Below are 12,270 nucleotides of genomic sequence, written 5' to 3' on the forward strand. Positions count from 1 at the left end.
CTCTGTGGGTCTCTGTGGATCTCCGTGGGTCTCTGTGGATCTCTGTGGATTTCTGTGGATCTCTGTGGGTCTCTGTGGGTCTCTGTGGATCTCTGTGGGTCTCTGTGGGTCTCTGTGGATCTCTGTGGGTCTCTGTGGATCTCTGTGGGTCTCTGTGGATTTCTGTGGATCTCTGTGGGTCTCTGTGGATTTCTGTGGATCTCTGTGGGTCTCTGTGGATCTCTGTGGATCTCTGTGGGTCTCTGTGGGTCTCTGTGGATCTCTGTGGATTTCTGTGGATCTCTGTGGGTCTCTGTGGGTCTCTGTGGATCTCTGTGGGTCTCTGTGGATCTCTGTGGGTCTCTGTGGATCTCTGTGGATCTCTGTGGGTCTCTGTGGATCTCTGTGGATCTCTGTGGGTCTCTGTGGATTTCTGTGGATCTCTGTGGGTCTCTGTGGGTCTCTGTGGGTCTCTGTGGGGCCAGCTGCACGTTGTCCAAACAAACCAACAGAAACAGCTTCCTCCTTCACTTCCTGTCGTCTCATTTGTCGTTTCCGTCAGCAGTAACAGTCGGCTCTTCATCATGTGATCCTTTTCAGTTCCAAGACATAAAACCAACTCAGCGCAAATTATTATATTATAAAACATTCTTACACCGAAGCGCCTCAGTGTCCAACCAGCTGACTGCATCATCATCATCAGCTGCAGATGGCGGGATGAAGGTGCAGAGCGGCCATGACGGCTGCTGCCGCCGGAGTCGGAGCTGCTCATCTTTCTCACACTCTGATAGGAGGAAGATTTGAATCTCCGTCCATCGTTTGTACAAAAACCCCCCCAAAAAACAAGCAGGAGAAATTTTGTCCCGCGACTCAAAACTGAGTGAAGTGAATTAAAATGCAAATCCTCCATTTCCCAGATTCCTGCAGCAGATAAGCAACAGGATCTGTGTTTCTTTCATAAAGCGCAGGCCTGTGTGTGTGTGTGTGTGTGTGTGTGTGTGTGTGTGTGTGTGTGTGCGTGCCAGGCCTGGATCGGAGCCGAGGTGAGCTGGTAGGAACTGATGACATTCAGTATTGTCTCCCTGCTGCATCTCAATCCTCTCAGACGCCCAGCAGCTTCCAGTCCAACAGACTGAAGTTCAGACCCATTAACTGATATCTGTGCTGATCAGTCTGATGTCACATCAAGTTTTAATCTGATCAGAGTTCACTGGATGAACCTCAGGCAATAAAATGTTGATTTTCTTATCAAAAGGAAATGAAATTACTTGTTGATTTGCATGTTCGATGCATTTCTGATCCTGGATAAAAAGGTTTAAGTGGTTTAATGAAAAATCTGCAGAAAGTCACAATGTTGATCTGATTAATCGTCAGAATAACCAGTTACAAAAATAATGGTTCAGTGCAGCCGTAGTTTGTTGAAATTTCCAATTAATTATCAAGATAATTGATTAGTCATCAGAATAATCGATAGAATAATGATCCCCAAACTAATGGTTCTGCTGGGTCGTAGCTTCAGTCCCCCAGCAGACAGAAACGGCTTTAGATTCATTAATATAATCACATCTTATTATTCTAATCAGTTACTCCAAATGCTGCCTGGTGACAAATTGCTGCATTAGCTAAACATGAGCAAACGTTTGGCCCCTGAGGAGACGCCAGCCTCGGCTCCCACTGACTCAGATCTGGAGACGGGAATGTTTTCACTCATGCACAGAAAACACATGTTGCATGTTTATTATCAGATGCTGTATAAATGTTGCTCTAATCAGGACAAGCGGCTCTGATCCAGAACAAAGACGGCGGCTCCGGCTGGCAGAAACAAACCAGAATCAGATCCATTATTCACACTTATTACTGCGGGACGGAGCTGGATTACATCCACAAAACGCCTCATAATTACGTCTAATTCCAAAAATCCATCATTTATCCGTCATAAAGGGACTGAATCTGGCTGTTAACCGTGGTTCTGCGGAGCCATTATCAGTAGACAGCATGTGTCAGAAACGCCACAGCTGGTCTGCATCACTCAGCAGGATGATGGTGGCTGTCACCATGGTAACAGCTGAGGTGATCATTACTAGAGACAAGAATTAAGAGCAGAAGGTTGAAGTTTTTGGACAAAAACTTAATATTTAACAGGATGTGTAAAAATGGCCGCCGTCTCAGGAAGGATTTAAAGTTGAGCAGCAGCTGATGAAGCATCGGATTCTTCCGCTGCAGAATAATAAAATCAGATCAAAGCAAAAACCATCATACATGAATCTGATTTAGTTCAGCACCAGAATAAGACATTTAAAAATAAGGATGACGTCGTAATAATAGCAGGAAAAAGTTTTAATGAGACAAAAGGTTTTAGAGTTAAGGCAGAACTGGACCTCTCTACAGGACCGGTCAGACTGTGATTCTGTCTTCCACACAGAATCATCTCAAAGTCCTGCTGCTGATAATAAATTAATAATAATAAGTTAAAAGATGCAATATTTCCTTATTTGTTATAAACCAGTGAAGATTCATAAAATGCTGAACTTTCCTCATTTCAGTTTCAAGTTTATTCTGCAAACAAACAATAATCTGGTAACTACATTTTATTTTTCTGCTTTGCCGGCCGGACACATGAATGTGGCTCTACTCTAATCGGATCAGAACCGGGCCAATCAGATTGTTCAGATTTGGGTCGCAGTTTCCTGCTTCAGAACGGAGACGAACCCGGAGCCGAAGGAAGTTCAACACTGGCAGGTGGAGAAACGGAGGAGATCCAAAGCAGTTTTCAGAGATCTGTGGAGTCGGGTTTGTTCAGGAAACCGAGCCGCTGACCCGGTTCTGTCCAGCAGCAAAAAGAACCCACAGATCAGAGCGCTGCGTATGAATAATTGTGACCCTGTGTTGTTGTGAAATCCTGGAGCAGAACAAATGATTCATGAAACTGAGAGACTGACAGATTTACAGTTTGTTCCTGCCGAGACGCTGAGTCATCACTTCGAGAAACATCCGAGAGTTTCAGACGAAAACAAGGAGAGGAAGAGGAGGAACAGGAAGAGGAAGAGGAGGAGGAAGAGGAACAGGAAGAGGAACAGGAAGAGGAAGAAGAGGAAGAAGAGGAACAGGAAGAGGAACAGGAAGAGGAGGAAGAGGAACAGGAACAGGAAGAGGAACAGGAAGAGGAAGAAGAGGAAGAAGAGGAACAGGAAGAGGAAGAAGAGGAGGAAGAGGAACAGGAAGAGGAACAGGAAGAGGAACAGGAAGAGGAAGAAGAGGAAGAAGAGGAAGAAGAGGAGGAAGAGGAACAGGAAGAGGAACAGGAAGAAGAAGAGGAAGAGGAAGAAGAGGAGGAAGAGGAACAGGAAGAGGAAGAGGAGGAAGAAGAGGAACAGGAACAGGAACAGGAACAGGAACAGGAAGAGGAAGAAGAGGAACAGGAAGAGGAAGAAGAGGAACAGGAAGAGGAACAGGAAGAAGAGGAACAGGAAGAGGAAGAAGAGGAACAGGAAGAGGAACAGGAAGAGGAAGAAGAGGAACAGGAAGAGGAACAGGAAGAGGAACAGGAAGAGGAAGAAGAAGAGGAACAGGAAGAGGAAGAAGAGGAAGAAGAGGAGGAAGAGGAACAGGAAGAGGAGGAAGAAGAGGAACAGGAACAGGAAGAGGAACAGGAAGAGGAACAGGAAGAGGAAGAAGAAGAGGAACAGGAAGAGGAAGAAGAGGAAGAAGAGGAAGAAGAGGAAGAAGAGGAGGAAGAGGAACAGGAAGAGGAAGAAGAAGAGGAACAGGAACAGGAAGAGGAACAGGAAGAGGAAGAAGAGGAACAGGAAGAGGAACAGGAAGAGGAACAGGAAGAAGAGGAACAGGAAGAGGAAGAAGAGGAAGAAGAGTTTACTACTGTACAGCCTGTAAACACTGGACAGAGTCTCCTCCTGCCGACCCAAACCAAACCGACCAGAACCGACCTAGGATGCTAGGATTGATAATTCAGTTTATTTTGTAATTTCTGCCACTAGCAGAGTTTTGATTTGCTGATTGGATGGAAACGATCAATCTGATTGATTGATTGATTTTATTGGTTGTGAATAGAGCTGCTTTACTACCTACTTTATAATTTCTGTTTTGGTTTTAGACCCGGGGAGTCAGAGTGGAGCGAGTGTTTCAACAACGACTGAAACGATTAATCAGTAACTGAAATAATTGTTAACTAATTCAGTGATTGATTAATAGTTAACTGGGCTCTGAAAAATCCCGGTGACACAAACACAACGCCTCGGGAATCGTTTGCTCAGGAAAACTGCGATTCTTGAATCTGCCCCCCTTCAGCAGACAGTTCAGAAATAAAACTCAGAGTTTGAAGCCAGTTTGTCCATTTTTCAGAGAAACACACACACACACACACACACACACACACACACACACACACACACACACACACAGAGGCTGGTAATTCACTATTAATTCAAGGCACTTCATCGCTGAAACTCTGCCAACTTGAATTGTCTCACAGAGATGATGGACTGAAAGAAGAGGAAGAGAAGAGTTTCATGTGAAACGACATCACTTCCTCTGCATAAAATAACCTGAACACCGCGGTGATGTGACCAGCGATGCTGCGCTGACAACATGAACGTCCGCTCCGAAGAGCCCAGGAAAAATAAATCTGCTGCAAAGTCAGATTTAATAACCGGATCAAATTATGGAAAATCAGGAAACGCAGAAACAAAAAGTCCAGGAAACTAAATCAAAAGATCCAATAAGCTCTGATAAAACACAAGTTTATCCACCAACCCAAACACACACACACACACACACACACACACACACACACACACACACACACACACACACACACACACACACAGATAAAGCTGATTAACAAAGAATCCCAAGGTGCAGAAAAGTCTGCGATGCTGTTTGTGAGGCTACATGGTCAAAAATTAACAATTCCTGTCAGAGAAAAAGATGGAGGTTAAGTGTTATTCATGAATTTATGTCACAGATTAAACTAAATATTTAATGAGATTCTAAATATTTACAGCATCTGCTCCACCTCCAGCTGCTGTGGCTCTGAGTCAAACCAACCTGTTCCCCTCCTGGCCTGTGGGGGCGCTGCAACAAGAACCACTGAAGGAAACGACACAAAAACCTCTGAAGACACTGAGAGCAACTTCCTTCTTCACCAGATGGAAACAAGATGGAGATTTTAGCGGTTGGAGGATTTCTCTTTAGGCTAAAGACCAGGAGCCATTTCTGCTGCTGGTGCTAGGCTAGCACGTTAGCTTTGGTTGTGTTTACCCAAAATCCCCTGCGCTGTAGTGCACTTCCTGCTTCTGGTCCACTTGGTGTTGACATATCAAACCAGAGTTGGACTGAACCGAAACCAGACGAGGTGTGGAGGACCAGAGAGGATCCGATTGTCTTAAGAAGTTTCTCAGGTTTCTGCGTCTGAGCTGCAGGTTTTTCTAGGTTCGTCTCCAACCCTCTGATTGGTTGTGCGTCTGTAGGAAAAGATGTTTATATAACCAGATCAGCTGACCGGCTCCTCTGTGGTTCTACATGTCGATGTTATTTTGTCGTTAAATGTCAGAGAATCGTTCAGAGGAACTGTTCAGCAGCTGCTTCTCTCTCCAGTCAGAATTAAACTCCAGATCCAAACTTGTTGTTTGGGGAGCGCCGTTCATGTTGCTTTGGTGATTGACAACCTCTGACTGCTCTCCCCATACGACTGATTAATCAGAATCGCTGCTCCCTGATTGGCCGGCTGACACACTGACACAGTGACTGACAGCAGGATAACCTGATTACCGGCGCGACCTGGCAGCCCGTCCAGGCTGCAGCGCCTCTGCTCTCTGATTGGCTGCCAGGCTAATTGACTTGCAAAGAGGAAGCAGCAATTAGAAGAGAAACAACAGGAGCGCTCCACCCGGCCGTCCTCCATGATGACTTTCTGATTGCAATCACGACCGCCGCATAAAGAGACGCACATAAACACACCGTCACCGTGGAAAACGCCGCCTGCGTTCAGCCTGTAGCAGCGATCTGATTGGCCGGAGCGAGAACAGGACATGAACACCGGCAGGAACGTTCAGCGCTACCGTAACGTCCAGACGTAACGTTCAAACTGCGATGCAGATAAAATATGACTTTTCACCAGCAGACAGCTCAGCGGTGAGTTCACCTCGAGACAAGAGGGAGAGAGTGACGAGTTCAAACCACTTCAGAGGGAAGGAGGAAGATGAAGATAGAGATCCAAAACTATTCCTGTTAATCGAGGTTCAACTAAAGGAAAACCTTTACAGAAAACTGTCGTCTGTCATAAATCTCTCTCATGTATAGTTCACCCTCCTGGCCACTTGGAGGAGACATTTTCAACTTTACGCTCAGTAAATGGCAGATGGAAGGCATCGATAAAATTCCTCTCCGAGTGTGAACCGGACCCAGTGGCGCAACTGCACATTATTCAGGTGGATGCGAAAACATGAACCCCCCCGAGGGAAGAAACTTCAGGGTGAAGGACCGACGCTGCATACCCACTTTTTGCGCCTCTGACCGGACCCTAACCCCCGAACCGGCTTCAATCCAGCTGACTTTGATCCATTCAATGTTCCGTGATTTCCAAACTCTGGCTGAAGTGGAGCTCGTAGTTCCAGCCTCCAGCAATTCATCCAGAGGTCAGGAGAAAAGATCATGTCCATAACCTCAGTGCGATTATTTAATTTTATTGTGATTATTCTGACTGCAGTCGGCGGTCTCAGAGGAAGTTACATGTAACATTAGAAAACAACCTTTCTATGCAAATATCATGGTAGATACCTGCAGCTTTTAGACGAGTGCGGTCTTTATGTGAAAAATTGTAAAGTGAGTGGGTGTGGCTCACATTCAATAGACCAGAAATTACCGTAAATGTTGTAGTAGCCTCGAAAGGACTCCTTAATAAAGCCTCAGCGTTTCCCTCCAAACCTCAGGAACCAATCACGGTCCAGCAGAGACAACCTCAGGAACCAATCACGGTCCAGCAGAGACAACCTCAGGAACCAATCACGGTCCAGCAGAGACAACCCAACGTCCAGGATGTTTTCTGACTTTCATCCACCATCTTGATTCTGCCCAAAGGTCTCCATAGAGAGGTTTGGTATCTACGGCGCCCCTGCTGACCAGATAACTCAGTAATTTGTCCACTTCAAGGACTGATGAGGAAGTCAGTAAATCAGAGGTTTGCTTCAGCTCTAATGGTTTGTTTATATTCCCCCTGCTGCCTCTGAGCCTCCAGATAAGCTGAGCGTTTCTCCATGTCGGCGTGTTAACTCCAGCAGGTCGTTACCGGCGCCGCTGACCTTCATCAGGACCATCACCATCACTCCATTTCCAGGAAGCCTCTCCGCAGGAGGCGTCGCTGCGGTCGGGACGCGTCGTAAAGCCGCGCCGCCGCGGGATTTATGGATTTATTCATCAGCTTCTGAAAAGGTCAGGCAATTTTCCAGGTCGCTGCCCAAACAAACCCACACAGAGGATCCAGACGATCCGGAGGATCCGGCCGACCGGAGGCCATGTTGGCAGGTGCGCACACACCACCAGCACGTGCGCGCCCACAGCTTAAGTACCGCGCACGTGCTAATGGTGCGGGGGAGAGTTTGTGTGATGCCGGTAGCTGTCTGCACGGCGGCTGCTGTGGTTAATGAGTTTGAAAGGTCAAACGCCTCTTCCTGAGATTAATGGGCTTCCCTGGTTTACGAGCCGCAGACCGACACGGATCCGACCGACACGCCGCGGCGTCAGGAGGCCCGCGGGCCGCCGGCGGACCGCCAGGGGCCGCAGGGTTGGTCATTACGTCATGTCAGCGTTTTGTTCTCACTGCGGCTCAGTACGTGACTAAAACTCTCCTTCTGTTGTTCTACAGCCATTAATAACTTTTTGTTGATGATTGTGTGAAGTTTATTTTTTTAGAAATGGGAAATTACATTTTAATTAGCATTAGATTAAAGCCAGGTGGCTAATTTCCATATGGCGTTTGATGTTTAATAATAATAATAATAATAATAATAATAATAACAAGCAGCCTCAGTACTGCACACTAAAACTCTTCATGAAGGAGAAAAGCAGGTAAATAAGCAGCTGATCTATAATGGTTCAATAATCCTGACTTTAAGTTGATAAGTGGAACAGATTTAACATTGACGAAGTATTTCCTTATCTGAAAAATAATAAAGTAAAACTTCATCAAATTCTCATTTATTTCTCATTTTAACATGTTTATATTGAAGTTCTGATAAAATTACTACTTTATTCTCTCAGTCTTCTGAATTTAAATCTAAATATTCTGGTGGAGTCGACCTGAATCCAAACAGAAGCTTTAAAACGTTTGGCTAACAAGATGGCCGCCCTGGGCGAGCTGACATCACCATGGAAACACATGAAAGCATTGGGGGGAAAAAATCCACATTTTCCTGAAATTAAATCATCAAAAACCAAAAATGTTATGAATAAATGAAAGTCCGTTTATAATCCGGCTTTAGGTCGACCTTCTGATCGGCTCCCGGTGAAAAATCAGGTCCATCAGTTATTGATTCCTTTAAAGAATCAGGTCTGTTTTCCAGGGTCCGCATCACTTTGTGGGCAGTACTGGGAGGACTGGGACCAGACTGGCTGAGGCTGAGAGGAAGGCCAACACGGTTAACCTTCGTGCTCCTCTTCCTCAGCTGCTCCCTGACACACGGAAACTGAGGGAGAAATGGGTCATGAAAGGTCAAACTGGGGCTTTAACTGGGAATAAAGATCTGGATGCAGTAAATAAAGAAACAAGAGGAAAAGGTCGGGAAGGCAGGAGGATTGGATCAGACTTCATCTGCTGCAGATCTAATCATCCAGAGTCGCAGAGAACAGCTTCTCTCTCTGAGGCGGCTGTTAGTGTCACAGGAACCAGACAAAACGTCTCTGTTTGGTTCCCATCATGCCCCCCGCATTAAAGCACTGACTGTTTACACCCAGAGCGCCGCGTCCTGCCAAACCCGCGCTCCACCCAAACAAACCGCCATTCATCACATTTACACCCCGAGGAGGCTGCCAGCAGCCGCTGCCTCCATCCGTCAGCAGGAAACCCAAACTCCAGGAACGCTTCGCTCCCTCCTGCTCCGACGTTCTGCACACAACCTTTGCAGAACCTTTGCAGAAACCCTGGAGGTGTTTGAAACCTGAACTTTCTACTGCAGCTTCAGAAATGTGGGCATATTCATCAGGTGATGAATATGCATCATCAGACGATGCCTCTGTGTCTCATTCGTATAAATAACCCAGCTGGAGAAACCGCAGAAACCAGACGAGCTTCAGATGAAACTAAAACATGGAAACTTCCTGTGTGAATGTGGAGATTATCCATCAACACACACACCTCTGATCTGACCTCTGCTGCACAGAAGGTCGTTTGTAGGTCACATGAGTCGGCCTCAGGCGCCGAGGTTCAGTCATCTGGGAAATCAGACAATACTCCACTCAACGTCACCAAATGATTATTTATGAAAACTCTGACGAAGTTGGAAATTTGATTAATAATTTTTGTTTGTTGTAAAGCAGATTTTGTTTCACTGTTTGCAGCAGTTCATCCACATTCCTCTGACACGCCTCCTGACCTGCATCGTCTCGGTTTAATAACTTATATTCTAACAAGATGTTTAAAAATAGTTCAGCTGATTTGTCTGCCTCCATGTCTAACAGGAAGTCGACACTGATTGGCTGACATCGGCTTTAGCTCTGTCTCCTGAAAAACGGCGATCAGTAGCAGAGACGTTTTTATTTGGATGAAAACTTTTCCATGTTTACGATATTTCTTAAAAACAACGTGTGGAAAATATTTGTTTTATAAAACAGATTTTGTGAATATTGCATCCATTTGTGCTCATTAGTGTTGCTCTGCCTGATGGTCAGCTCTCTTTCCCCGCCTTTCATTTCATCCTGTTTTCCTCTCCTCCATCCTTTCATTTCATCCTGTTTTCCTCTCCTCCATCTCTTCATCTCATCCTGTTTTCCTCTCCTCCATCCTTTCATTTCATCCTGTTTTCCTCTCCTCCATCTCTTCATCTCATCCTGTTTTCCTCTGCTCCATCCTTCATCTTATCCTGTTTTCCTCTCTTCCATCCTTTCATCTCATCCTGTTTCCTCTCTTCCATCTCTTCATTTCATCCTGTTTTCCTCTCTTCCATCTCTTCATATCATCCTTTTTTCCTCTCTTCCATCCTTTCATTTCATCCTGTTTCCTCTCTTCCATCCTTTCATCTCATCCTGTTTCCTCTCTTCCATCTCTTCATTTCATCCTGTTTTCCTCTCTTCCATCTCTTCATTTCATCCTTTTTTCCTCTCTTCCATCCTTTCATTTCATCCTGTTTCCTCTCTTCCATCCTTTCATTTCATCCTGTTTCCTCTCTTCCATCCTTTCATTTCATCCTGTTTTCTTCTCCTCCATCTCTTCATTTCATCCTGTTTTCCTCTCTTCCATCTCTTCATTTCATCCTGTTTTCCTCTCTTCCATCTCTTCATCTCATCCTGTTTTCCTCTCCTCCCTCCCTTCATCTCATCCTCCGTTCCTCTGACCTTCCCTGCCTTCCTCCTCTTATCTCAGCTGAAGTGACGGCGTCCCCGAGGCTCTGACAGGAGGACGCCGCGGCGCCGCGGCGGCCATGTTCACAAATCACTCTGACCGCTCGCGCTCTGTGAGGTCAGACATGTGATCCAGGCAGAAGCAGCTTCTGCCTCCTGAAATGAAATCTGAACCAAAGTTCTACCAAAGAAACAGAAAAAATGGCCAACTGGAGCGTCACGTCGCCCCCTCCAGGAAGAGGAGTGAAAGTCTTCACAGAGGTTGGATTGTCCCTTCCAGGCTCCCATACGATGCTGAGATTCTCCCAGTTCTCAGTAAAACTCAGAGGTTCTCATGTGTTGAAGCTTTTGGTTTCATTTTGTAGAGTTTAAAGCTTTAAACGGCGTCTCTGACGTGGCTAATGAGGGAGAACCTCAAGGCTGATTCCTCAGTTTCTGCTGTATTAAGATTCACTGCTTAATTATTTAAACTTCCTGTGAGTTTATTCTGGAAACCAGCAGAGTTAACAGGTAGAGCATCAAAGATCTTCATGTTTAAGAAAACAGAACAAAGTTTGCAGCTGTGAGGCAGACAGCTGGACGAAGACGTCTGACGACGAAGACGTCTGACGAAGACGTCTGGTTCCTCACATGGAACCCAAACCAGAACCTGCAGCAGGTTCTGCTCCTGCTTCATGTTTCCATCCAGTAAAAGTGAAAACCTGACGATGAAAAAATTTCCTTCAGGCAAACCGATTCTCACTCCGAGTCGGACAGAAGAAATAAAGTCCTGAACGTTAAGCCTGAACTTTCCAGGTGAAAGATGGAAACTTTGCTCACATTTCTGTCAGTTTGGACCGGAACCGACCCGCTGATCCTGATTCCACTGAATCTCTGCGTTCAGATCCGCATCACGGTTCATCCACAGCAGGAAACTGGCAGCTTAAGGAAAACTTTTCTGTTTCTGGTGAAATGATGAAACCTGCAGCGTTTCTCCTCCGAGCTCAGATTAAAGTTCTGATCGGATCATTTCCCTCCTGGATGCAAAAACTAAAATATTACCAAGAATTTCTGTTTAGTTTCTAGAGCAAAAAAAAAAAAAAAAACAGGAGCGATAATCCCTTAGTGTTGATAAAATGCAGATTATTCAATTTACGGATGAAATAATCTGAACTGGTGCTTTTTATATGAATAAGAAATAGAAATAACTGTTGTAGATCAACACCGTTTAAAAAGTTACATAAATGAAGAATAAGAATAAAAAAACTTTTGTCACATTAGAAACAACACAAACGAGTTAGTTTAGAACCGATACCAACTGTTAGTTACTGAGTTAAAACGGCTCCTGTGCTGATGAAGATATTTAAACCAAACAGATTCAGAGTTTTTACAGTGTAGATGTTGATTCATCCGCTGATAAAATCATCCAGAAAAAACGCAGCTGCAGGTGAGGATGAGGAGGATGAAGATGATGAAGAAGGTGAGGATGAGGAGGGTGGGGGGGTAAATGAGATCCCGATGAGATGCCAAGGTGTGTTAGTGCTGAGGTGTGAGGAGACCTGGAGGGAGGAGGGCTGGACACACACACCTACACACACACATATCTACACACACACCTACACACACACCTATCTACACACACACATATCTACACACACACCTACACACACACATATCTACACACACACCTACACACACACATATCTACACACACACCTACACACACACATATCTACACACCCA

The 12,270-nt window shown here is 45.3% G+C and overlaps 1 protein-coding gene and 1 long non-coding RNA gene across 2 annotated transcripts in view; one reads left to right on the plus strand and one right to left on the minus strand.

The window, feature by feature from the left end:
• epha10 (EPH receptor A10) overlaps positions 1-12,270 on the minus strand; it is a 93,754-nt gene that overhangs the window by 79,360 nt on the left and 2,124 nt on the right. The gene's annotated exons all lie outside the window — the stretch shown is intronic.
• LOC107833566 (uncharacterized) lies at positions 6,114-9,527 on the plus strand. Its single transcript, XR_001659327.1, has 3 exons — positions 6,114-7,174; positions 7,272-7,425; positions 8,556-9,527. It is a non-coding gene; the product is annotated as an uncharacterized LOC107833566 (long non-coding RNA).

The sequence above is a fragment of the Poecilia formosa genome, unplaced genomic scaffold, assembly GCF_000485575.1.
Source record: "Poecilia formosa unplaced genomic scaffold, Poecilia_formosa-5.1.2 Scaffold408, whole genome shotgun sequence".
Classification (NCBI taxonomy): domain Eukaryota; kingdom Metazoa; phylum Chordata; class Actinopteri; order Cyprinodontiformes; family Poeciliidae; genus Poecilia; species Poecilia formosa.